This window comes from Buteo buteo, chromosome Z, assembly GCF_964188355.1.
Source record: "Buteo buteo chromosome Z, bButBut1.hap1.1, whole genome shotgun sequence".
NCBI classification, from domain to species: Eukaryota; Metazoa; Chordata; class Aves; order Accipitriformes; family Accipitridae; genus Buteo; species Buteo buteo.
Genome location: NC_134204.1, coordinates 16,454,153 through 16,479,365, shown reverse-complemented (window position 1 = coordinate 16,479,365; position 25,213 = coordinate 16,454,153). Strand labels below are relative to the sequence as shown.

The following is a 25,213-nucleotide window of genomic DNA, read 5'->3' as shown; positions in this document are numbered from 1 at the left end:
AGTAATAAATTATTGTCACCTAAGGCAAAAGTCTTGGCTCCTGTTTATCACAGCAGACAGCACATACCAGGGAAATTCTGCACATACCATTGAAGAGCAAGCACTAAACTGAGGTGGCTGAACTAAGGTCTTAGGCTTATCATAGCCAGTAGAGTCTTTACAGAAGCTGAATAACTCAGGTATCTAGTGCAGATACTTAATGTTACATCACGTGAGTACTCTTCAGCAACTTTAACAAACTCAGAAGAACAAACTCAGCCACCATGAGGTCATGTTTCCCATCCGCTGCCACAGCTAAATCCCACCCACGCCTGGCTGCCTAAGATTTGTCTTTGATTGCAGCGCCCTGGCTGTAGAGCTCTCGGATCCCTTGTCTCTGGACACACAAGCCTTTGGGTCACACGGTGAATGTGGGCCACCTTGCAGGTGGCAGAGCAGATCCCAATGCCTTCCCCTTTTTGTCCCCCTTTGGCTGCAGCTGCCCCAAGGCTGCCTCTAGCCCCAGCCCTGCAACAAGGCTGGCAGCGCCTGGTACAGGGGGCTGTCGAAAGGCAGCTTCACGCCTGGCCAAAACCAGCCTGGCTGCGGGCCGCTGCCAAAAGGAGCTGACGAGCCCTTCCTGATGACAAGGCATCCCTTTGCCACAGGCTCCCAAGCTCTCCTGCTATCAGGCAGCTGTGGGACAAGTTGCATGGTCCCAGTGAAAAGGCTGCACCCAGCCAGGGATACAGCTCAGGCACCCTACACTACGGCATACGCTGCAGCCCCCACGGCAGAGAAACGAGAGCCTCCCCAACTAATCAGTCTTACAGAGAATATATTTGCCTTCAATTTCCGGCCACAGCCTTTGGATGTGTTTCACATCTGAATCTATCCTAAGCAGCCTGTGTGTACTGACACATGCTCCACAAAAGCGTGTCACTCAATTGTGATGACTCTGAAGATTTACCTCCAGACTCAGAAACCGCAGTTCTTTCGGGAGATAGTAAGCTTCTGGTACTCCAGCACATTGTCAGGGTAGTCAAGCTGTCAAGTGACAGTCAAGAGAGAATAAAATCCCAAAAGCAAAGGGAATGCCAAGTGGGAAACTAATCACTGATGCATTTTTTATTTACCACTAGCCTCAGGAGAGTTACTGTAGCTTGCTGGTAGCTTATCTCAAGGGTCAGAACTGCAAATCTGCTTCTGTGTACATGTGCATTTATGAATTTGGTGTATAAAAACTGCTATGCAAACACCACATTTTACTTTGGTAAAACACACTGCAGTATACAGGATACCTGCAAGAAAAAACCACACACTTACATGCTCTGAAAATAACCAAATATGCTTGATGACTAATTTCTAGTTATGAAATGTAACAGCCTCATTCCTTCTGGACAAAATGCTTACTGATAATAAGAGACAAAGCAAGTTACTCTTTCAGAAAGGAACAAGTTAATATGTCCACACATTTATTTCTCCCAATAGTTTTCCACCTCACAGAATATTTTTTTTTTGTTAGCCTAGTTATGAAGGCATTTTAGCTGTGTGTTTAAAAAAAAACAATCAAATATATTTTCCTGTCTACAAAACACCCAGGAACATGCCAGAAAGTAATTAGGAATGACAAGCACATAATGACATGTGAGCTGCAAGTATTCAGTTTTTAGTCTGGAAAATGAAACACTTAACAACGGATATGGAATGCTTTTGCTCCAGCTCTTTTATGCATAGCTGGCATGACTAATTTGAAAAATAAGACACCATGTGCCAATCTACTTTTCAGGCAGAATTCAGACAACAGAAATTCAAACAAAGGAAAGGAAGATCAGACTAACCACACAAGGTGCCTACATTAACTTTGCAGAATAACCACCAGCGTATCAGAGGGCCTGCGAGTAAGTCCCCACAAAGAGACTGGTTTGCACTTGGGGCCTGCCAGATTCCCATTTTTGCTAAAGAGTGAGCTTGTAGCCATTCTGAGATTGGTGAAAAAGTGCTTGTTTCCTGCAGATAGGTCATCATGTGGCAGAGACCAGAGTTAGAAATTAAGATTATCTAAGAGGATACCTACTGGTATTTGGTTACGTTTTTCTCGATTTATGAAAATAACTTTTAAATAAATTTGACACCACAATCTGAATTTTTCTGAAAGTATGCTGAATTTTGAGCAAATGCCTTGATTTCTAGTACAGTATGAAAAACTTAAGAATAAGCAGATTTGCTAGTGAGTAACAGGACATGCCCATTGACACCTTGACTAGAAACTCTCCCGTAAATCCTACCAGAAGCAGAGTTCCTCCGGCTCAGCTTGCTGATGAACAATGCAGGAAAGTTTTATGATGGAAACAAGTTGTTCTTTTTATCATGCAACTTGGCAGCAGTAGGTTATCAAATACATATCTGTCCCAAATAATGCTGGCACTGTATTTCAATTACTTAACAAAGTAACTGTGAAGGATATTATTGTCCTGGGCCTCCCAAGACAGGCTTGCTGCCAACTGGGTCACACAATAATCAACAAACCGGACTCCAGAAAGGATGCTAGATTCCTCCCAGCAGCACCTACTAGTGAAGAAATTACATATATTTAGTCAGTGTAGTGCTGGATTTTCACCTCTTTATTAACGAACTGCTCAAGGGGGTCTGATCAGCAGATTACTTTAATGACCTGACTTCATACTTGGCCATTAATCTTTAACTCATGTAAGCCTTTCAGCTCATGCTACCGCCAAAGAAAATGGCTTGAAGAAAAGGAATAGTCTGTTTGTAGGTTGCCTGGACTCTTGGGTTGGATACATCATCTGTGAAATACCAGCAGCACCTGGCTTATTACTAATTCCAAGACTGCACAAAAAACTAAGAGCACAATACATTCAAAGCAACACCCAAACACTCAACCAAATATTCCCCTGTTCTAAGGAGGGGGGGGAAGGCAGAACAGCTGTAGTGGTTGTGCTATGGTTTGGAAACCAGTGCTATGAGCGCAGGCCCTGAAATGTCACATCTGGCTGAGGTCTTTCTGAGCTCACTGCAGAGCCTCCCTTGCAGTCACGGCCAGGGATGTGGCCCTGTTCCTAGCCACAAGCTGCATATCGCTTCCAGGAGCTACTGCTTGGGACGTGCAGACCAAATCTTTCACTCAATCCTACAATCTATGCTATAATCCCTTTTTCACAGCTACATTAAACTTCCAAATAAAAGATGCTGTATGCCTTCCCAGAGCTAACAGGACAGGTGAGAAATACTTTCCTCAAACATCATTTTTTACCTGCTTGTTTGTCATTCAAACTGTAGAGTAGTCCACAGAGTATTAATAAACCCCTACAACAACTGGACTGATAATTGACTTCGAGTAATTTCAGAAAATTAATCCCACCAGTGGTGGCTGCTGTTCTCTCTCATTCAGCAACAGCATCTGGCAACAAGTGATTCCACTGAGTAATCTTGGCAAAACTTGGAGAGATTATTTTGAATTTCCTTCACAACTTCTCAATGCCCGACTGTATTAATAGCTGAAGATGAAACACTACTGTTGTGGGTCTTCTTGATCCCATCATAATTATTTCTAATGGTCTGTGTGGCACTTCTTTACCATTTCAACACCTGCTTAAATTTATTACAATTAAATGACTGTGTTCTACACAGCAACTTGCTGGTAACAAGAGGAAGAAGAGCAGCCAGCATTTAATGTCCATGGATAGATCTCTGAGCCAAACAATGGCCAGAAATACTAGCACTACATAAAATACATCAGAAGTTTGTAACACTATCTGCAGAAAGTTCCCTACCTATAGCTCAGTAAGGTCCCATATCATTCCTCAGAAAGGAGTTATCAGGATGGTTTTGAAAGCAACATCCTCACCCACCAGACACGCACAGGTCTGCGAAGAAAAAGTCAAGGGAATATGAGCAGTTCTGTTTGGTTTTCCTGGTTTGATGACAAAACAACACAATAAATGGCATTAGTCCTTTTCTGTACTAACCGAAGTGCTTTGTGAAGACAAAGACAAACAAATAGGAAGAGCAGTAGGGGTCAAAAGTCAAAGCCCAAAGCCAGAGTTGCTGATAAGTAACTATTTATAATGTAGAACATCCAAAAAGGTCCATGCTGTTCACTTAGAAGTACATATCCTCCTCAATCCTTGATCTACAGTGTTAGAATTAGTCTACTCTTCATGTCTCAGTCCCTTGGTGCATCCCAGAAACCTTATGCAACATAAAGAATCAATGTTAGCCTGTTCAATGTGCCTTTGATGCTTTTTTTGTTGTTGCTTTTCAAATGCCTGAATTCCTCTGGTATTGTTTGTGTGATTATAGCACCTAAAAATGATTGCCAGCCAGCTGCACTACAAACTACACCAACAGAACAAAATGCAGATTAATATTCATCATTCCCCCGAAGATGCCTTACTGCTGTCCAGTAATTGCCATAATGAATACCATTGCTCGTTCCAGCTTCCTGCTATTCTCTGTTAGCAAGTTTCCACCTCCACCAGTGCCACACTTCCACCAGCTTCTGCAGCTCTACTCTCTTAGGGACACTTAACACGTGGCCTTTATCATCTGCTGCTTCTCCTGCACCGGAATCAGAGGAAACCGATTGCTAAGTTCACATACATTAGCACAAACTCAGAGCGACTTCAATTTCTGCTGGGCAGCAGCCCAGGGAGAGGGACTGGGGAGGAAGGGGGGATGGCACAGGCAGGCAGCTCTGCTCGCAGGCTGCTGAGCACCCGGGTAATTGAAGCCCTGGCTGCCGTCTCCTCCGGCCGAGCACAGCTCAGCACTTTTACCGAGCTGGCTTCAATCTGCGTTGCCTGGAAGTGCTCCACAAGCCACAGACTGTGAACAACCATGCCCCTTCTGACCGGGATTTTTAACAACGTTTTTTAGGAGCACCTATCTGTATTGTTAAGGTAGGGAGTAATCAGAGCATCCGGAAAATGCCAAACTACTAGGATAGGAAGCAACACCGCGAACACAGGGTTTTGCTGGTGCCCACCAGAGCCACCCTGCTAAAGCACAACAATGTGGCAAGACATAAAGATAGCTCATTCGTCCTGCAAAAGAAGCTTCTGTCAGTCCTTCCACACTTTCTCTAAGCCACACAATTCAGATAACCCCACCCAAACCTGAAAGCCAACTTTCAGTCAGAAGAGCTGGAATAAAGCGAAGGAAGTAACTTTGCTAGGTCTATTAAATATAACAATAACGTGAGTCTCAGCATGGATTGCATACAATAAAGAAACACGCAGTTCAATGATCTGGATGCATTTTTCTTCTTTCTGGATTGTTCCATTAAAGCTGTGCTGAAATCTGAATATATGTCCAGTAAACTCTGTATCACCATGCTGGTATTTGGCTTTGTCAACGTATGACTGCTCAAAAACAGTAAAGAAAATAAGAAAGCCTCCTACAAAATCCCCTGCAAGTAATCTGGCGCGTTCTCCCTCATGGCTGGTATTGCCACTGACACAGCAGAGTTTAAAGGTGTTCCCCCCTCCCCTTTCCATCTGTTACTCTGCACCCTCTCTGGCAGGCCGGCTCATGGCAACTTTTCCACAGAATAGAAGTCAATCTCTAATGAATGTCACCCTAGGAGGTTACAGAGGCTTTCAACCTAGAGAGCCTATAAAAAATGACAACATAAAGGATGCTTACATATACCGTAATATAAACATAAGAAATTTTTAAAATGGTTTGTACCCTGCTAGGAAGTGTTTAAGGGTTCAAAATTAAGTAAAAAAAAAATATTACTGGACTAAGCCTATTCAACTCTCGCCCTCAGCTGAGCAAAGGTTTTGGCATGTGGCTCTAGGGGCAGAGGAGCCTGGCCGCCCCCAATGGAGCTGAGGTTGCTGCTCTGCAGTATTGCTCAAGCTGAACAGGAATGAATGTACTTCTCGTTCCAGTTTTCAAGATACCTGGTCAGTGCAGGCATCCGAGATGTAGAAGGCGGGAGGGATGATCCTTCTTTGGCCCATAAGAGCACACTTCTGCTTCATACAAATAGGATTACCAAGCCACAGACTCCTGTCAGATCAGGCTGCTTGGCAGGAACCTTTTAAAATCAGTTTAAAAAATCTAGACAAATAAATAACTAGTGAGAGATACCTCTTCTGTTTCAGCCCTAACAACAAATGGTGCCAGTTATTTTTATTGAGATCTTACTTTTTTTTCACACTTCAGCATCAGTAAATAAAACAAAAACTGCAATATAAACAAACAGTATGGGTACCCACTGCTCACGTATAAAATGAGTTGGCAAAAGACATCAGTTGTTTGATGCAAAAATAACATCTTTCTCTTCCCTGTATTTTTTACGAGCTGTTGCACTTACAGGATCCTACAAAACATTGCAACCAATATGCCATTTGGAAATCATAGCAATGCAAGCCTCTGACAAAATTAGTCCTACACTACCAAAACCATTTCTACTCCTACCACAGCTCTACCCATGAAGTAGCACAATCTTCATAATAATTAAAAAAATAATTTTTTTTAAAAAATCAGTATGAATATATGCTTCTGGGTGCACTTCAAGTTACATTTGAATTTTTAAATGTTCTTGAGGGTTTAGGGGTTTTTATTGTGTTTTAGTACAGTAGTCTCAAACATCCTTAAACAAATGATTACACTTAAGTCTTAAACATGTCCTTTTGATTACTGGTCACATAATGTTCAGTTTTCTTCTTAAGACAGTGGACCCAAACAGTTCAGAGTCTATAACTTCAGTGTTTTTGTTATCATCCAACAGTTCCCCAGGCTTTCATGTCCTGATGTTTTTACTTACACATATTCTATTTTGTTTCAGAATTTATCCACAATCTGTGTGCAGTCCCTAGCTCTTGATCCCTCACACCATAAAACCTCCTCTCCTTTTCTGAATGATTTAGCAAACTGAAACACCTGTAGGACATGTTTGCCCACTGTGGAAAACTTTTTCCCTCTTCCACTCTGAGAACTCCTGTGGTTAACCAGGCTCTCGGGTTCCTTAGGCTTGAAATAACATTCAAACGATAGGCCAAAATTCTTTAAAAAATGAATTATATGTGAAATTCATACCTCAGCATACAGAACAGGCATATGAGTACAGAAGCTTCTGTACGAAGACTTCCATTATACTGTTCAATGTCAACATGAACAGTTAGTCAGGAGGAGTCTCTCTTCCTAAATCCTATGATCTTTCTTTTTGACGGGTGGACTTTTTATTCCCACTGGATCCATAAAGCTCTCTTGGGCTCTTACCGAGAGAGCCTTCCACCTGCAGTAGTAGAATGGGAGAGGACAAGGGACCCGCAATGATTTTCACAATACTTTGGTTACTTTGATAAAACATTAACTTTTTTGTAATTTGAAAAAAGCAATAGAACAGGCTACAACAAATGCATAGGTCCAAGAGTAAACAGCATTACTTTTTCAATCATGGCATTAAGTGCATTCATCTATGCCACGAGCTGGATCAAAGACACAAGGGCACAATGTATTGCTTATTTCCCTTGTACATCGGATACAGGTTCCACATGGTTCTACACAATAAGCTCGAAAAATCAGTGATGGATAAAGCATCTTTATGCAAGTATTCTTACTCTCCTCCTTGCTCTGATGCAAGTTAGGCAGGCCCCTCACACCACTTAAACAGCTGAATGCTATCCTTCCTTAATGTCACTGCCAGCATCCCTGTGGTCAGCCAAAGCCTTAAGGATGATCAAGCAGTATCCACTGTAGTTAACACGCTTGTGTGTGCCTTGTGGTGGATAAATTACATGCCACTGAAAAAAGCGTGTCTGGGCCCAGTACAATCAAAGAAACTCATTCTCTCAAAGCTACCTATTATTTTGAGGAAATTAGCTATTCAAGCAAAATACTACCTAAGAACCAGCAGTAACAGGCACAGGCTGCTTTAAAACAGTGACTGCTTCTTCTGAAATGGTTTCTGAACCGATACGGCCACCCTTATTAAATGCACCTTAGTGCTGGAAGATACCAGAGTCATCACACAGTTCCACAAAAATAGCCTTCCTCACAGGGAGGTGGAGAGGCCATTTCTCCCCATCCTGGGCTGCAGTCCATCCATGCCGAACACGCTGTCCTGCACCGCCAGAACTGGCTGGCGTACAGGAGGCCAGCAGTGACCGTATCACGTAACAAGTGTCTCTCCTGTGCAGTGTTTGTTACCACCACCCAGCACGAGCAGACCCAGAGACTGACCACTGCTCTCCAAAGGTCAGAAATCAGAGCTAAAAAGCATAAAGCCCCATCTCACACACACTCACTGATCCTATTGCAGTAATGTTGCAGCCATAAGTAAGAACAGTTCATCCACATGTACTAGACCAGCAGGCTGGCACTGTTTGGAACAAGCACAAGTCACATCTGAAAAGTTCTAGCTGCATGTGTTTCACTTACGTGTATGGATGAGGCAAAAACTGCGAACGGATTCAAGAAAAAAAGAGCAGGATTTCCCACTGCACACTGCAAATCATACCGTCTGCTGGCTCAACTCACTGTGGCAAGCATGACCCTAGCATATGCCCTACAAAAGCCAGGACTCAACCTGGGAGACCAAAGCTCCAGCGTAAGCACAGCTCATTGGGCTTGATCTGCACATGCTGTGAAGTACAGATGGGCTCATAGAGTCATGACCGCGCTGTATTCTGCCCTGTTTACTTAACATCTGACACAGTCCTTTGAGCTGCTCTGTGCCCAAACTCAAACTGTCACAGTTGTTACAAAAGCGATGGTTTTCTTGGGGGTTTCTGTGTAAGTAAAAGTTCCACAGCATTTCCCAGACATACCTGACTAGGCTCAGCCGTAAAAAGTAGTCAAAGGCAAAGATACAGCAGCTCATTGCTTATAATTGCTTTTCTCCTCTCAATCATCATCCCAGATCTCCTTTACTTCAGGCAGAGCAGATAAAGCTTCGTCCCAAATGTAATCAGAATCAGTCCTCTTCAACTCATGCGAAGCAAGGGACACCAACCACCATCTAAAAAGAATCTTGCTTTCTTTTCACTCACTTTTTACAGCATCACATAAAGCCACCAGCTATCTCATGAATAGTCAAAACACCAAACAGTTCAAGCTTTTCTGGATGAAAACAGTATACAAGGCATCACTCAAAACAGTTATAAAGTAGGTTCATAATATGGTTCTTGAGCAAACACTATTTGATAAGCATTCAGTACCAAACTCAAACAGTATTTGCAGATAAAGGAGAACCCGCTGCATTCTCAAAGTAACACTGGCATAAATTCCTACATGTGTGTGAAAAAGGCAGGCAAACAAAGAAGAAACCATGAAACATAACAGAAATCAGGCTGCTAGCTGAACACTTGAGAGCAGCTGGGAATAAGGCATGCAGTTCATGAAGTGAAGCAAAAACTGACAAGCATGCTCATTTAACCGTGACAGCTGAAATAAAATTTGTTGCTTCTTTCAGTCTGTTTCTCCTGGCCTACAGACTCTCTTTCATGGTCAGACCACCACTACCCAATGCCCAAACTCCAACAGGCACAAAAGGATTTGTTTGGCTATATCAATAAGGTTGCAGAGATGAACGACGTATAGACTAAAACCCAAAACTGCTGCATACTGGTCAAGCATAGAGGCATCTGTGCACAGAACTAACACAGGTACAGTTTCTACCTGCAGGGTACCATCAACGCATCCTAGACATCTACTGGAATATGGAACCAGTCCACTGGTATTTGAACAAATCCAGTGTTCTATAGGTGCAGCAGACTTTGAAGGCTAGAATCAGCCATTGGGTATCTCTACCTAGAGATAGAGGCAAAGAAGAACAGGTAAAAATATTTCTGTTCTCCCCAAATTCTAGGCTGGCCAGACCTGAACCAGCATCACTGCAAAAGCTGGAGTACTGAGTGACCATATCAGGCTGCCCAGGACCACAATGCCATGACAGCCTGGGGTGCAAGCCAACAGCCAGTGAGCACGGTGCTGGAACAGCTCCTGATAATAGGTCAGGGTTTGATTCTTCTGCTACTGAAAGGCCAAGTTTAACCAATCTCATTTTCTCCTGAGGCAGTAAAACTTCAAATTCAATTTAAGCGCTTGAATGATGTAACATGACAGTTGTTATTAATAACTCAACTCTTTCCAACCACCCCTCAGAGCTGTTGTGTGTTAGCTGCTGACAAACCTGTATTGCACAAAATTACTCTGTAGAGCATCTGCAATATTACTTCATGTTTGGACTAACTACTTATAAACTGAGTTTGAAGACTGTAATGGATTTATGACAGTATTTAAACAGCTTTTAAAGTTCTAAATGTTAATTATTGCCATCCCTATTATCGTCCAGTCTTTAAATGCAACTGATTATTCATATTTATGTCTTCAAACATCATCTTTGTTCTAGGATTACAAGCAGTAAGCTTATTAAATGATCAGAGACAGAAATCTTCCACCTTCATGAGCATAAAGCTGGTGAAGCATCTTCTCTTTGCACATTCTGTTTCCCACATTATGCACCCACCCTAGGGAGTTACTGTGCTTGATGCACAGGCCTAGCAGGTCTAGCACTGTGATACCCTAACGCTGCATGTCGCTCTGAACGGCTACAGAAAAGGACAGATGGGAAGGCATAACTCCTTCCACACCAGAAGAATGGGTGCTGTGTTTACCCCCTTAATGCAGAGAGATTAAGATTTTCTGCTAAATTTATCAGAGCTCCACATCCTCCCATCAACATTCCCCATAGGGCATTCGCTGCCTCCGCCACATCTCTGGCGTCCTCCACGCAGCCCTGCACGACCTTCCCCCGTACAACCACGGTCCCACACAGTGGATCCCTGCCACAAGTCCTAACTGCTAGTTTGGACAGGTAGCAAAACAAGAGACTGTTGCAGACTGTATTGCTACAAATAGGAATATCTTAATACCTGGAAGTTATAAAACTCAGCATGATTTAGAAGACACGGAGGTCAGCATCGCGGTCAGTGTATTTTTTTGGAAAGTCAAAAGACTAACATAAATGTGATTAGCATGGTAAGTATGAACAGCATGACAGATGGAGTGTTAAAGCTCGTAAGTGCTTGATTACTGCTTTAATCCTTCAGCTACTCACTACATGGATAACAAATGAAGTGGGACAACCTTACACCTGAAAGATTACTCTGAACCGAGTGCCTGTGCATGTGCATCCACACATTTCACACAAGTATCTCGCGCATCAGTGACGATTACTGCTTGAAGCAGAAGACTGGACAACGGTGTTTTCCAGCAGTTATTCCTTCAGTAAAAATAATTGTCGTTTACATCCTCACAACATCGTACCTCTGAAATGCTCGGCAAACAGTAAGGAACGTTACTCTGTTTAAGTAAGACATTAAGTCTCATTCTATTGCAAACCACCCTGCTACTGTGAAGCATTTCTGAAGTCTATATTAACTTACTGACAAAAAAAATAAAGTTCCTGGTGATGGCTTTCTTTTCAGTAGAATACCTGCTTTCTAAAGGTCAGTAAAATATGACACTTAAATGTATTTTCATTTCATAATCTGCAGTAAATATGATATGGACAACATCCATCTGCCAGGAAACAGCCTTTACAATTCACTGGGGAAAATTGTTTCTCATACACAGAGAACCAGATCCTTGGTAAGAGGATGCTTGTTACATCTCTCATAAATTAAAATGATGTGTAAATAAGCACCCACCTCATACAAAGAACTTCAGCTGGGATTCATACACAATAAAGAAAGATTTCCCTTGTGATAAACAATTTGAGCACAAAGTGTTCCTTCAAGTCCTGATATAAATCTGTTCCTGCCAAGCTAGTATTTCATTGCGTCAGACTTTTGCCTTCGCCACGACTGTAGTGGCAGCTTCGCCGCCTCCCTGCCTGCTTTCCTCACACTGCCCTCTTCCCAGAATTACCATCCCAGCGCCGGTGGGCCAAAGATTCTCCTTTCCATCAGATCAATAGGTGGTGAAAAAATAAGGAAGATCCTTTTAGTGAAAAGGAACCCGACCCTCTGTCAAACCCAACATTTAGAGACTCCCATGTGGATTGAGTGGACTCAGTATTGCAGCACTGCTAGTATCCTTGCCCTTCCTTTCCCCACCAACTTTATCCCCTCTTCTTATTATTTCTATCATTTTTATTTATTTGCAATGCTTTGAAAATGTTTTGACACGTACCTTAAGATTGCAAGAGCTTCAACTGGTCTGAACGCAAGTGCTGTTGTGTCTGATAAAACTTTTTTTTTTTTTTAATCACACCAAAAAAACCAAAAATCAAAGCATCTCTGCCTACATTGCTTTCTCAGTGGCAAATATTCACAGCTTCTATTTTGCCCCTGGAAATCTGGTCTTTCAAGATACATAATGTTATATTTATTTAGCTTGATGCTCCCATTAGTAGCACAAGATAAATACTAGCTTTGATAAAAAACAATTCCTGCAGCAAAAGGAAGCTTCACTTGATAGGAGCAAGGCCTACCTCCAGTTTATATACACATTAACAGAAATGTACATATAGTCAAGGGAAAGAGACCCTGTAAGCGAACTTATACCCTAAAAGGACAAACATGTATTATACTTCTTCCTCAGCTTCCAGATCACAAAAAAGACTGGTACCAATCCAGAAATAGGGGAACTGCCATGAAAGATTTATTTGAGCTTTCCCTACTGGAAACGGGCACAAGAAGCCACATGCAGTAGCACATGTACTTCAGTTAGCAAAACCACGCAGAATCAAGCTCCATGTGTCTCCCCAACACATCCAGCATGGCACAGACACCTAAGCGCTCTCTGGGAGCAGTGCTGCTGTGTTGTACGGTGCTACAGAAATTAACACCTCTACAGAGCCCCCAAGTTTATGTATCTGCACGATGCTGCACTGTGCTGTGCAGATACATCAACACCAGGAGACAACGAAACAGCCCATGGTAATGAAAACAATGCCTGACCATACTTGGGGAATTTGACTCCAAAATGTTTGGGGAGTATCTATGACTCCTCTATACATCAGAGTAAGTTTCAGCAGTTATCTTCATATATTTAATAAAAGCACCACTATCATTTACTGGCAATTTTAGAAATTACTCCTCAGAAGCATTGCAAGCTGTTTTTTGTTCGTTAATCCTTTAAAATTATTAAAACATGCTAATGTACTGAATTAACATGGCAAGTAGCAATTCTAGTAACGGGAGACTGAGATGTGGTGGAGATGAAAGACGCCACATTCCTATTTAAACATTTCAAGCTGTATGAAAAACTTTCAGTGATACTTCTGTTTATCACTCAGAGACACAAAACATCTCAACTGCAATCTACTGTAATCTCAGTATTTAAAAATCTTTTAAATAAACACTGGTACTTAAATAAATCTTACCAAATCTCCTTACACTGATTCTACTCCTAACTACGTTTTCATCACTGATGTGAGCAACCAAGTCTATGCTATAGCTAAGAGTCTTTCAGATTTAAGTTAAGCACCTCTTCACCTGGTAAATAACTTCCATTTTTCTGATCAGTAGACACTTGCTTAAAGCATTTCTAAAATGGGATCCAACTCAAGCAGTGGGGTGCAGTTTTGTAACTGATTCATTCTTATTTCTGATTTAACCACAAACAGAAAGATGACCAGGTGTGCGTCATTTGTAGTTGCTACAGGAGGAGGAAAGTGAAGCTGTGACTGAATACAGTAAGTTAATAATACAGTAGATTCTGAACGAGGTAAGGCACTACTGAAAAGATGAGTAACTAGTGCACATCCACACGCTTGGTCTCTAGAATTAGCCCCGTGAGAGTTTGCAACAAATATCACTGAAGACGTTGCTGTGCGAAAACGCTAGTTACTCCCTCTGTTTTGTACGCTGCTGCTCGGAGTGTCTGCAGTATTTGTTTTTGAAAATACTCTCTTCAGTTTCTTTCCCGTGCGATACCTACAGCAGACCACACACTAAGAAACGCGACCAATTACAGATGGCACGAGAGGTTAAAAAAAAAAAACAAAACTGAAAAAAAAAACCAGAAGGTGAGTGCGTGCGTGTATAAACTGGAATAAACCACACAGAAGAGACCCTCGGATGAGGTCCCTCACAGAGCAGGGAAGACTGAGACGCTGGCAGCTCATCTGCCGCTCTCGCTCTGCTTTCCGAATCCAAGTCCGCCCAGAGCAGAAGCCTTCCCTTCCCCGAAGAATACTGTTTCCCCAGACCTCCGAGGCCACGCTTCCCTCCCCCGCCGTCCCCCCTTCATCACCCGCGGCACGCGGGGCCACAAAACTTCCACCCCCCCCACCCCGACAGCCGTCCCGCCCGCGGGTCCGCGGCCGCGGCCCGGGTCCGGCGCCGCGCTGCCCACGCCAGCGGGACGCGCCGCTCCCGGAGGGGCTCCGACACCCACCGGGCTTCGCGGAGACCCCGCCGCCCCCAGGCGAGAGCCGGGCGGGCGGCAGGCGAAGCCCGACGGCAGCCGGACCCCGGCCCGCCGCCGCCGGGGCGGAGGGGGGGGGGCGAGGCAGCCGCCCCGCGCGGGACGCGGCCGGCGGGGAGAGGCGCGGAGCCGCCGCCCGGTACTCACCGACTCGCTGCTCAGAAACTTCCCCCCAAGTTCCGGCGGCGCGGCGGGCGCGGCCCCCTCCGGCGGCCGGCGGCACCATGGGAGCGCCTCAGCGAGCGGCCGCCGCGGCGGCGGCACCACCGCCGGGCATCGCGCTCCGTCCGCCCGCGGCCGGCCCCAACTTCTGAGGCGGCAGCGACCGACAACGGCGGGCGAGGGCGGGCGCGGGGCTGAGCCCGCACCCCTCCCGCGGGGCGGGGCGGGGCGGACGGACGGACGGGGCGGGGGGCGACGATGGCGGCGGGCTGCGCTCCCCGCCGCCCCCCGCGGCGGCGCCGGCAGCACTCGCTTCGCTCGCCGCCGCCCCGCAGCCCCCTCCGCACCTGCCCCGCCTGCCGGGGCGCGGGGCGCTCAGCGGCCGCCGCCGCCGCCTCTTCTTCTTCCTCCTCCTCCTCCTCCTCCTCCTCCTCCTCCTCCTCCTCCTCCTCCTCCTCCGATGGCCGCCGCGCCCCGCTCGGCAGCTGGCTGTCCGCCCGCCGCGGGGAAGAGGGGGTGAGGGAGCGGGGCCGGCGGCGCGCCCGGGGGAACGTGTCTGGCGGGGCGGGGGCGGCTCGGCGCGTCCCCGGGAGCGCGGCTGGATCCCCGGCCGCCCCGGAGCCCCGGCCGGTGCCTGTCGCTTTCACTGCGCCGCGGGGCTCCGTCTGGGGGAAGGCGGCGGCTACTGCAGCGCATCCGCCTGCCGGGGCCGGCGGGGGGAGCGGCCGCTCTCCCCCTCTCCGGGACGCCCGGCCCGCTGGGCGCTGCGGGCGCGGGGGGGCTGCCCGGGGGAGTTACCGCCGCTTGCCCCGGAGAGGCCGCCCGAGGCACCCCCGCGGCCGTCGCTGGTGGGGGGCGAGGGCCCGGGCTGCCGGCCCCGGCGTGTGCCGGCGAGGGTTTGTTTCCAGGAGGGCGGTGAATCCGGTTTTGTTGGGGGTGGGGGGTGTCAGCGTGCCACGCGCGCGGCCGTCGGGGAGAAATTAGGGGGTTTGTGAGCGGCTGAAAGCGCAGTGACGGGCACCTTCCCCGACCCGGCGTGCGGTGGAGCAGACGCGGGGCTACGTAAAGTAAGCGTAGACATGAGCTGCAGCAAAAGGGGGAGCGACCGCTTGGACTTTTCTTACAACAAAAAAGATTTCTCTTTTGAGAAACACCTTAGGAAAGAAAACAGTCAAAATGAGCGTAGTGCCACCGGTTTATTTTATTTAGGTATCATTTATGTTGACAAAGTACCAGAGATAGACCCACATGTACGCGCAAAGGTGACTTCAGCAGTGACATACTGATCTTTAAGGCCCTTGCAGCAGCCCTCCCCCCCCCCCCCCCCCCCGCATGTTGGGTCAATCATATGGTAAGCCACGATGCAAAGCCCCCTCCGAAATTAACCCAGGATAGAAGAGAACTGTAGCTCACCTGAGTTCCCAGCTGTGGTTCGATGAGCGCGAATGCTGGTGGCACCACATGGAAGTTGTTGGGTGGCAGTGGCTGGGACGGTGCAGCTCCTGGCACCTTCCACTGCTCAGGCTGGTGCTGCCCTTCCCTTGTTCTCGCACCAGGAGCTGTGTGGCGGGACGCTGCTTGGCTTCAGGGAGCTGGTGTGCCTCAAAACCTGACCTGCAAACAGCAAGTGGTCAGTCCTCAGCCAGGCTGTCACTCCAGGCTGGCACTCTGCCCGCTCCTCTGAGTGCCAGACCAAACTGGGGGGGTGTGTCTCTGTGTGTAAAAACATGTCGCTGAGGCAAGACGGACCGTGAGATGCGACCACATCGCTTTTCGATTGGCTTAAAGGCATTGAAATCTGCCACGCCGATAACTATCTGCCACAAGTGTCACTGACGTTTTAAACTGAGGGCACACAGATAACATCTTTCTTATTCCTACACCAGAACCATCTCTTGCCTTTTCCTCGTTTAAAAAATCACAGAAACAGAACTCTACGTTCCTTCAACAGTGTCAGGCAATACCGTAGCCTTTCCACTTATATACATGCAAAAGACATTAAGTTTCAGTTCCTACCACTGGTTAGGGGATCATACCCACACCTTCTGGGAGATGCCTGTGTTGCCAAACTAGCAGTTGTTCCTCAGGCCTTTCATTCTTAACTCCTGCCTACTGAAGCTACAGCAAAGCACGATTAGTAACTCATTGGCTTAGAAATTGCAATCACAGACCTGATCCTGACTCTGAAGTTTTGCGGTTGGAGCACTGTGTTAGGAGAGGAAGACTTGCATTCCAGCTCCCGAGATGTTTATGGTGTTTGTTTAATACAACATTCCTGTAACATAATGAGATCTGAGATTATTACAAACTGTTTTGTATTGGCCAAGTAGCAGTGAGAGTTGAACATCTCAAATACCACATAGATAAACCAGAGAAAATACTTTACTGCTTCCTCATTATATGTACAAATAAGCATAGATAATAATCAATCAGTAGATGTATTATATATTCTGGATTTATACCTCCCTGGACTTTCTGTATACTAGATAAGGTTTTTTTACTTCTTCACATGGCAGGTGGTTAGTTTCACGGGGATTAATGTCAAACACAGTTCACTGCCAAGAAGATCAGATTTAGGCAAAAGCAGCCAAAGTATTTTTAAATCAGAAAGCTTGTGGGGGTGTGGGTGGGGCTCAGAAGACAGGAGACAAGTAAGAGTGTAGGTAGGTTCTGGTTTGGCGTGCTGGCTTGGGATAGCAGGGGGGCTTTGAAGGGGTGAGAGTCATCAGTACACAGGTAGGAGGGGGTTGAAAGTTTGTGAAATAGATTCTCTGAGATTGGAAAACAAGAAAAAATTTATTTTCATTTTTTTTTATAAATAGGACTTCACCCCTAAACTAGGTTTCGAGTTTCTACACTGTCTACAGCTACTCCTGGAGCTGCAAAAGCACAAGGGTGTGTGTTACATGTCTGCATGATAAATCTTTTGAATTTTCTTCATTGCTCCAATACAAGTAAATGGCATAATAAATGGTTAGTGATCCCTTGGCTTCTCTCTTATTTAAAAAAAAAAGAAGAAGAAGAAGAAGAAGAAAAATCTGCCTTTTAATAGCTGCTATACTCATTTTCACTGGAGGATTTGGGGGGATATTATAATATACTTATTCTGTGCTGCTAATCTGCAGTAGTATTTTAATCATCAACAGAAATTTGCTTCAGAATATTTGAGTTTGGTATCTTATGAACCATGAATCTTAAATTTAGCTCAGCAACAATATTGGAATTGATTATATTCTTTACACATCTGTTAGGAAACATCTACCTTTCAAACTACGTATAATTTCATGTGTGCCTATGTACTTCGTTTTTTTCTTTTTCATTTATGCTGTATTATCACTCTTCCAGATTACCTCCAATCCCCTTAAAAAGCCCAGAAAAGCAAGTCTGGCTTGAATACACTCGCTAAAGATACCTGAGTTCTGACCATTTGTTCTGACATACTATCCAATAATACCAACACCAGCTGATATAAGTACTCTTTTCTCTGCACACGCAGTTGCCACTTCAGTCCATTCCAAACAGTGTATTGAAAGTCCTCTCCTTTCCGAGTGTGGTGCTCTGGAACTAGGCACAGAAGATGAAATGATGGCTGACTCTGGTTTTACTCTCTGTTTATGTTAGTGTATAACACCGTGTTTACCAACAGGATGTCAAATAGGATTCCAACTGCTCAGTTCATAATAGTTCTTCATCTGGAAGAGGTTCCTTCACTCTGAAGTGGCTACAGCTAGTGCACATTATATTATGACTGGCAGTAATTTCTGCAAGACTAGCTGTGAATGCTTATGTAAGCACTGGCTTAAATCTATTGCTATATTGGTAAAATCTGCCATGGGTGGAGTTACACCAGTCAAACTCTGGTTGCTTGGTTTAGGAGGCAATAGTTTCCTATAGTCAGGAAAAGCTGTGTAATACATACATTTCTAGATCAATATAATGGGGTCTGCATGCAAGGTCCCTGCTAGAAAAAAGGGTTTCTTTGGCTAGTAGAGTTTACACTGGAAGGATATAAAGTGACTTTTTTTGTTGCTGGGCATTTTGCCAATACTATATTGAAAAATACACTCTTAATTGATATTGTTCTACCCGCTAAGCTTTTAGATGAGGCCTGAGACTCCAAGGTCTAGTCTGAGTAGTTTGAAATTCCATATTGTTCGCAGTTTAAGTGAGTATGAATGTGTTTCTCCAGAGTGAGGAACCACTTACATTAAATCACAAAAAAAGTTTTTATTTTTCAGAACTGCATGAAAAACTGCAGGAGACTGAGATTAAATCAAGACATTGTTCATATTCCACATTCTTATTTGCAGCTTAAATCTATGGTTTTACCCATTTTCTTTGCTTTTCATTTAGCACAATCACAGAATCGCAGGAAAATTCAGCTTGGAAGGGACCTCAGGATCTCCCTAGTCCAACCTCCTGCTCAATTCAGGGTCAGTGAAGAGGTCAAGCCTTGTTGCTTAGGGCTTTACCCCATTGGGCTTCAAAAAATTCCAGGCATGGAAACTGCACAACATCTTGGGGCAACCTGTTCCACTGCTGTGCTGTCATCATGGGGAAAAAGGTTTCCTTTCATCTCCAGTCTGAACTTCTCACTTCAGCTTATGCTCATCATCTCTCTTCCTGCCACCATGCACTGCTGTGGAGAGCCCGCCTCTGTCTTCTCAGTGACCTACTTGTAGCAAGGGGAAAGTTGCTCTGAGGTGCCCCCCAAAGCCTTCCTTTCTCCAGGCTGAAGCAGCTCCATCCCTCAGCCTCCCCTTGCAGGGCTGATGCTCCAGCCCCTGAGCATCCTGGTGGCCCTCCACTGGGCTTGCTCCAGTTTGGCAATGTCTCTGTTGTAGGGAGGGAGAAAAACGATGCAGTACACAAGATGTCATCTCATGACTGCCAAGTGAAGGGGGATAATCACTTCTCTTGATCTCCTGGCTGTGCTCCTCTTCACACAGCCCATGATACTGTTGACCTTCAGTGCTGCTAGGGCACGTGGCAGCTTGCTGTCCACCAAGTCCACAAGGTCATTTTCAGCAGGACTGCTCCCCACACAGTCAGTCCTCAGCTTGTATCACTGCATGGGCTTCTTTCTTCCCAGGGCAGGATTTTGCATTTGTCCTGGTAGAATTTCACACCGTTCCCACGGTTCCAATCAGCCCATTCCTCCAACTTGTATAGGTCCCACTGGAAGACAGTCCTGTCCTTGAGCATATTGACTGGTCCCTCCAGTCTGGTGTTATCTGCAAACTTGATGAGAGTGCATGTTACCTCCTCCAGGTCATTGATACGGATGTTAAACAGCACAGAAACCAGTATCGATCCTGTGGTGCTCCACTTGGTACTGGCCTCCAGGCACAGGGACTACGAATCCATATTTTTTAGCAATACAACATCTTTTTCCAATTAATCTCCACTGATCTTATTTGGACGATAGTGAAAAAATGGAGGATGTAAAAGGAAAATGTTGGTCAAAATGGAGAATGATTCAGATTAATGTGTATTTCCCTCTTTATGTCATGACTTTAGAAAAAATTAAAAGAAAACTTAACAGAGAAAAAGTCCACTGGTGCTGTGTGAAACTTAAGTGATAACCTTTATAGGGAGTAAATAAGTCTTTTAACCATGCTATGTGCTTTCCATCAAAATTTTTGTTGATAGGACAGGAGCAAGTCAAAATTCTGTGCAGTGAGTTGGTTAATGCCTCCTCTTTCCTCACTTCACCTTCTTAATGTTCTCTATTCATCTAAGAAATAAGAATAGCTGAAAGAAGAGAAGCACTCTTTTAATCTAAATTTCCATCATAAACTGAATTGCAGAAAAAGCACCATTCAGTTTATTTTGTTACGGCACACGATTGCTTGCCACGAAAAGAAACCACACTAATAAAATGCATATTCCAACTATGATCAGACTTGTACCAAGAGCTGGGAATGCACAGTGCTTGCTGTATGCAAAAATAAAAACAATATTTAATAGCAGCTCTGCTCTCAGCCTCTGAATACGTGGAAAATTTTAGGTTGTGGGTTGTCTGGGTTACTTCCTTTAAACCTACAGAGCAAAGCTCCCCTGAATACTTTATATGAAAGCAGAATAATTACCTAACCAACAAATATCTGTGGAAACAGAGAATTTTCTTTAAGGAACTAATCTCCAAGGAATCAATATGAACATGCATGCAGGATAAGAAGGCATAGGCAAAGCGAGAGAGAAAAATGAAGGAACACTCTGCCACAGCCTTCAGTCTCTTGCTCTCTCTTTCGGTTGTTTCTAAGGCATCCATCATGTTGTTATCTACAGCTAACATAAAGCAAAGACCTATCTGACTGTGTAATGAATACATTGACTTTCTGGTTCTCTGGGAAAAGTGACAGTGGAGGTATTTTGCTTGCTTTGTTTCTGAAGAATGGAGATGGAGGAGAGTAGAAGTGAAGGTATTGCTTCAGCCACTATACTCAGTGCTCTGTTTTTTTAAGGTAAGGAATTTCAGAGCTGGTGTCCTGGCCTGCTTCCAGCACTACACAGGCTGTCCTGCATCCTAGGTGTTACATTAGCCAGAAGAACTACTGCGAATGAGTAATGAAAAACATTAATCCCTTTTAAGAAAAATAATGTGCGAGTGTTGCCCTGTGGATCTTAACTGGATCCCACCCCTAGCCTTTTCAATGCTTATTGAGGATTGTGACCAGGCACATACTGCAAAACTGGAATCCAGAGCCTGTGCCCACATTGTCCTCCATTTGCTTCTGCCAATAGCACAAGTTTAGGTGTCTGGTGAAGCTTCTGCCTGAAATGCTGGTGTCTAAAGTGTCTTAAAGGTTTAAGCACATTAAACAAGACTCTCTTAGATTGCTTTCCTGCACTTAGATTCCTAAATTCCAACGTGTTAGAGACCTAACTGGTTCACTTTTCAAAGTATTTTACATTTTATCGCTCAAAGCGTGCACTCTACCCACATTTTTTGAGCAGTTTTCTGCAACTTCTGCTACATATTTCCCCTCTCCACCCCAAGTTCTTTTGTCTGTCAGATTTAGGTGGAAAGGAGATCACAGAAGCTAGAGCACAGACTATGTTTGATTATTTGTGTACTCAAATTCACTTTAAGCTAAAACACTAGTGTTCCATGCAAAAGGCAACAGACAAGAATTTGACCAAGGTCAGAGTGTATAAAGCATGAGATTTAAATTTCTTGGGCTCGTTGAAGAATGTAAACAAAACCACAGAGTAACTTTTTTGTTGTTTTTTTAAGTCTGCTAGTTCCAGGAACAGCAGCATCCTTTAATTTCCAATTCAGCTTAAAGTCTGTAATTGACAGGTCTTAAGCATATGTGACAGCAAAGGATTCGAGGCAGAAGGGCTGCCAAAATGCACGTTGTTGCCTTCTGTACACAACTGATATGCTTTCTATCAAGGATGACATTTACCGCCTTCTGAAGAGCTTGGTTTTTTACATCAACTCACCATTTTGAGAAAAACATTACATCAGTAGAGAAAAATCTTGTCTTAATATTATTTTGTTAGAGTATCATTCAAATGCTCACAAAGAAGTGTCTTTCAAAGCAGAATATTGTTATATACATGGAAGCTCATAAGATTATGTGAGATAGCACTTCGACTCTTCAAAAAGACCACGTTCATTTGTATGCTTCCCAATCCTATTCTGTATCATCCATTTAGTCAGGTGTAAAAATCAGACCCACTGGTCTGCAGTTCCCTGGTTTCCCTATTGTAGAGCCCTTTTTGCTGATGGGATTACACTGATAGTTCTCCTTTCAGAAATCTTAACTGGGCCGTAACAACCCTGCAGTCAAAATGCAGATCTCTGGACACTTTTGCTCTTGCATGACAAGTCCTTGACTCCTCCACGAGGTTCTCCCATGGACTTTCCATTCCATTCATAGAAAATGGTTTGGCTGTCCATCCACATGATCTAATGTCCTTTGGCCCTCAACCACTGCCTGAGTGAAATTGCCACACACGATTATTTCACACTCTTTTCATCCTGCATGCTTGTACTTTGATGATTCTCGGTGCTCATAACAGTACTGAAAAGGCAGTGAGGGCAAAAGTCAGCTGACAGAGAAATGATCTCAAGGGTCATACAGTTTGGGGAGTGTCCAGCCTTTCTGATTAATGGAGCTGCATAACAATGTTTTACCTTGGATGGAAGCCATGTGATACATACCATGTGCCTCGGAGAGGCCAAAGAGCAGGAGTCCTATGAACAACAATGTTCTTACAAGACTCCAGAGCTCCATCATGGGATGGGGGGCAAGCTGAATATAAAGCTGGGTTCCAGGAAAATAGGTGACTTCACTCTAAACAGGACCTGGTGACTACTTCTTTTCATAGGTGGAGACTCAGACTGAGCAGTAGCTCCCATACCCAAATGGACCACCTGCTCATCACGTGCTTGACATGTTTCACATGTCATCATTTTGACATGGCAACCAAATTTGAATTATTGAGGAGCCAAATGCAGCTGAAACCTACAGGTTACCTACTCCTAATGTAGTTCATGTGTCCCAGAGCAGGATTAACTGTCCTTACCTAATTCTTGTTATTTTTCTGAGTAGCTTTTTTACAAGTCTTAGTCATAAAGACACCTCTACCTGCCAAAGCCACCTGTATCAGAAATTCACAAGTTTATTATTAGAATGTTTTCCTTAATGCCTAACCCTTATTCTTCTTGCTACAATTTAAATTTCTGAATTCTACCCATGGTGAAAATGGCAGTCAGAGTATTCTCTTCTGTGTTTGAAAAGAATTGCCATGTACTCTTTAGTCTTTTCTCTGTCTTAGGCCAAACAATCTCTGTTTTTAAAATCTTTCATCATAGATCATGTTCTCTTTGCCTCTAATCACTTGCACTGTTTTGGGCTTTCTCCAGTTGGCCCATGTCTTTTCTGAAGTACAGTTCCCCAAAGGGACCGAGTCCTCTACCTGATGTTCTAGTAATGCCATGAAGAGGAAGGCTTGAGGGCTATACTGCTATTTATAGATCACAGCATATTCCTTGTGTCTTGCATTTGCAATAGATTGTTATTTTTGATACATCTTCAATTTGCAACCTATTAGCTCCAGGTACTTCTCTGGAAAATTCATTCTTAAAAAGTAATTCCTTGGCCTGTATTTTTTAAAAATTTGATTATTCCCACCTAAAAGCAGTATATCCTCCCTGTTACAATTAATCAATTTTTCATTCCGCTACTGCAATTTCTCAAGATAATTCTGAATTTGAATTATGTTTTCCAACACATTTATGTTTGCTCTTCTTTCCAACTTTGTCTCACTTGCAAGTTTAATAAGACTGTTACCCAGATTGTTAATAAAAAGTTGAATAAAGTCATAACAAAGACAGGTCCCTGTAAAACCCTAATTTTGTGATATGACAGTATCAAAGTAAAGTAAATGGGTTTTAAAAGATATGGGTTTAAAAAGATATGCATTAGCAAATTAGGTTTTATGTTATCACTTTTCCTGGTATCTTTCAAGTGTTTGCAAATAGTTTAATTGATTTTAGGGTTTTTTTTCTGAGTTGAAGTTAAATTGATTAATTTATTATTCCCAGGCTCTTCTTCCTCTGCTCTCTCCTGTCTTTTTCTAAAAGGCAGCTGTTATTTTTGTCCTTACCCAGTCTTATATCTGTTACCCATCTTTCACGAATTCTCAAGTAATAGCTAATCTGACTAATTCACCTCATTCTTAAAATATCCCAGGCCATGGTCTATCTGGTCTGGCTGACTTGAGAACATTTTGTAATGCTCTTCTGTTCTACTTCTTCCCTGTTTTAGATTGAGTTCTTAAACCTTTGTCATGAATGTTAATTATGCTAGCCATGTGCCTGCAGCTGCCATATGAAAAAGGTTTTAAATACTCTGACCTTCTTGGGATCATCAGTTATGTCATTGCCTTCCCTCTGCTCCCCCAAATAGACAGGAAAAACAATCAACACTTTCTTTGCTCTTCCTTAATATTAATGCACATTACCTTTTGAAGTGTTTTCTAGCTGTATGTTGGTTTTGTGCCTTAGTTTTCTGATTGGTTTTACACACGTGGTGTTACATGTTTTAGAATTTGATCTGATTTCCACTTTCCCGGTGGAACTTTGTGAGCTTGAGATCAATTAAAAGCTTCTGGCTTACCTTAACTTATCTCTCGGTACTTTTCCCTTCTGATAGGAATAGCTTATGTTTTCTGCCACAACAACTTAATTACATTTTCCTTTGACTTTGTTGTTGACTTGAGCTGGTGGAAGTTTGGCTGCTGCAGGTCTGTGATTTTCTCCTTTTCCCCTATTTTCTTTCTTAGGATTGTGAACGCTATAATTTCATAGTCACTGTCTCCAAGTTGCCTTTCATCATCCTATTCTCACACAACTACAATTCACTGGTTGGAACCACATCCAGAAGAGCCTCTCCTCTGTCTGTTTTTTCTACTGCACAAGAAATGGTGACCAATGCTGTTCAGTTTAGAGCTTGCTAATCAATCTCTGTCCTGATGTTTTCTTTTTCGGACAGTTAAACTCTCTTGTGGTTCTCTGGTCCTGTGCATTGAATGATTTGTCATGTTATTCATAAAAAAAGACTTCCACAGCAGACATTCTCTCTTTGGCTGGTTTGGTCTAACAGTAGCAGCTGTGTCCTCCTCTTCTTTCACTGTCATCTAG

The 25,213-nt window shown here is 43.9% G+C and overlaps 1 protein-coding gene across 4 annotated transcripts in view; it reads right to left on the bottom strand.

Moving 5' to 3' along the window:
* The window catches only part of GHR (growth hormone receptor), a 132,550-nt gene extending 116,407 nt beyond the window's left edge, over positions 1–16,143 (bottom strand). The window contains exon 1 of one of the 4 annotated variants that reach the window (XM_075021479.1): positions 15,967–16,143. The gene's annotated coding sequence lies outside the window, so the exon portion shown is untranslated. Of the gene's footprint in view, positions 1–3,773; positions 3,793–14,538; positions 14,858–15,966 lie in introns of those variants that run through there. The other 3 variants (XM_075021480.1, XM_075021477.1, XM_075021478.1) reach the window with 3 other exon arrangements.
* Between the last annotated feature and the right edge of the window lie 9,070 nt (positions 16,144–25,213).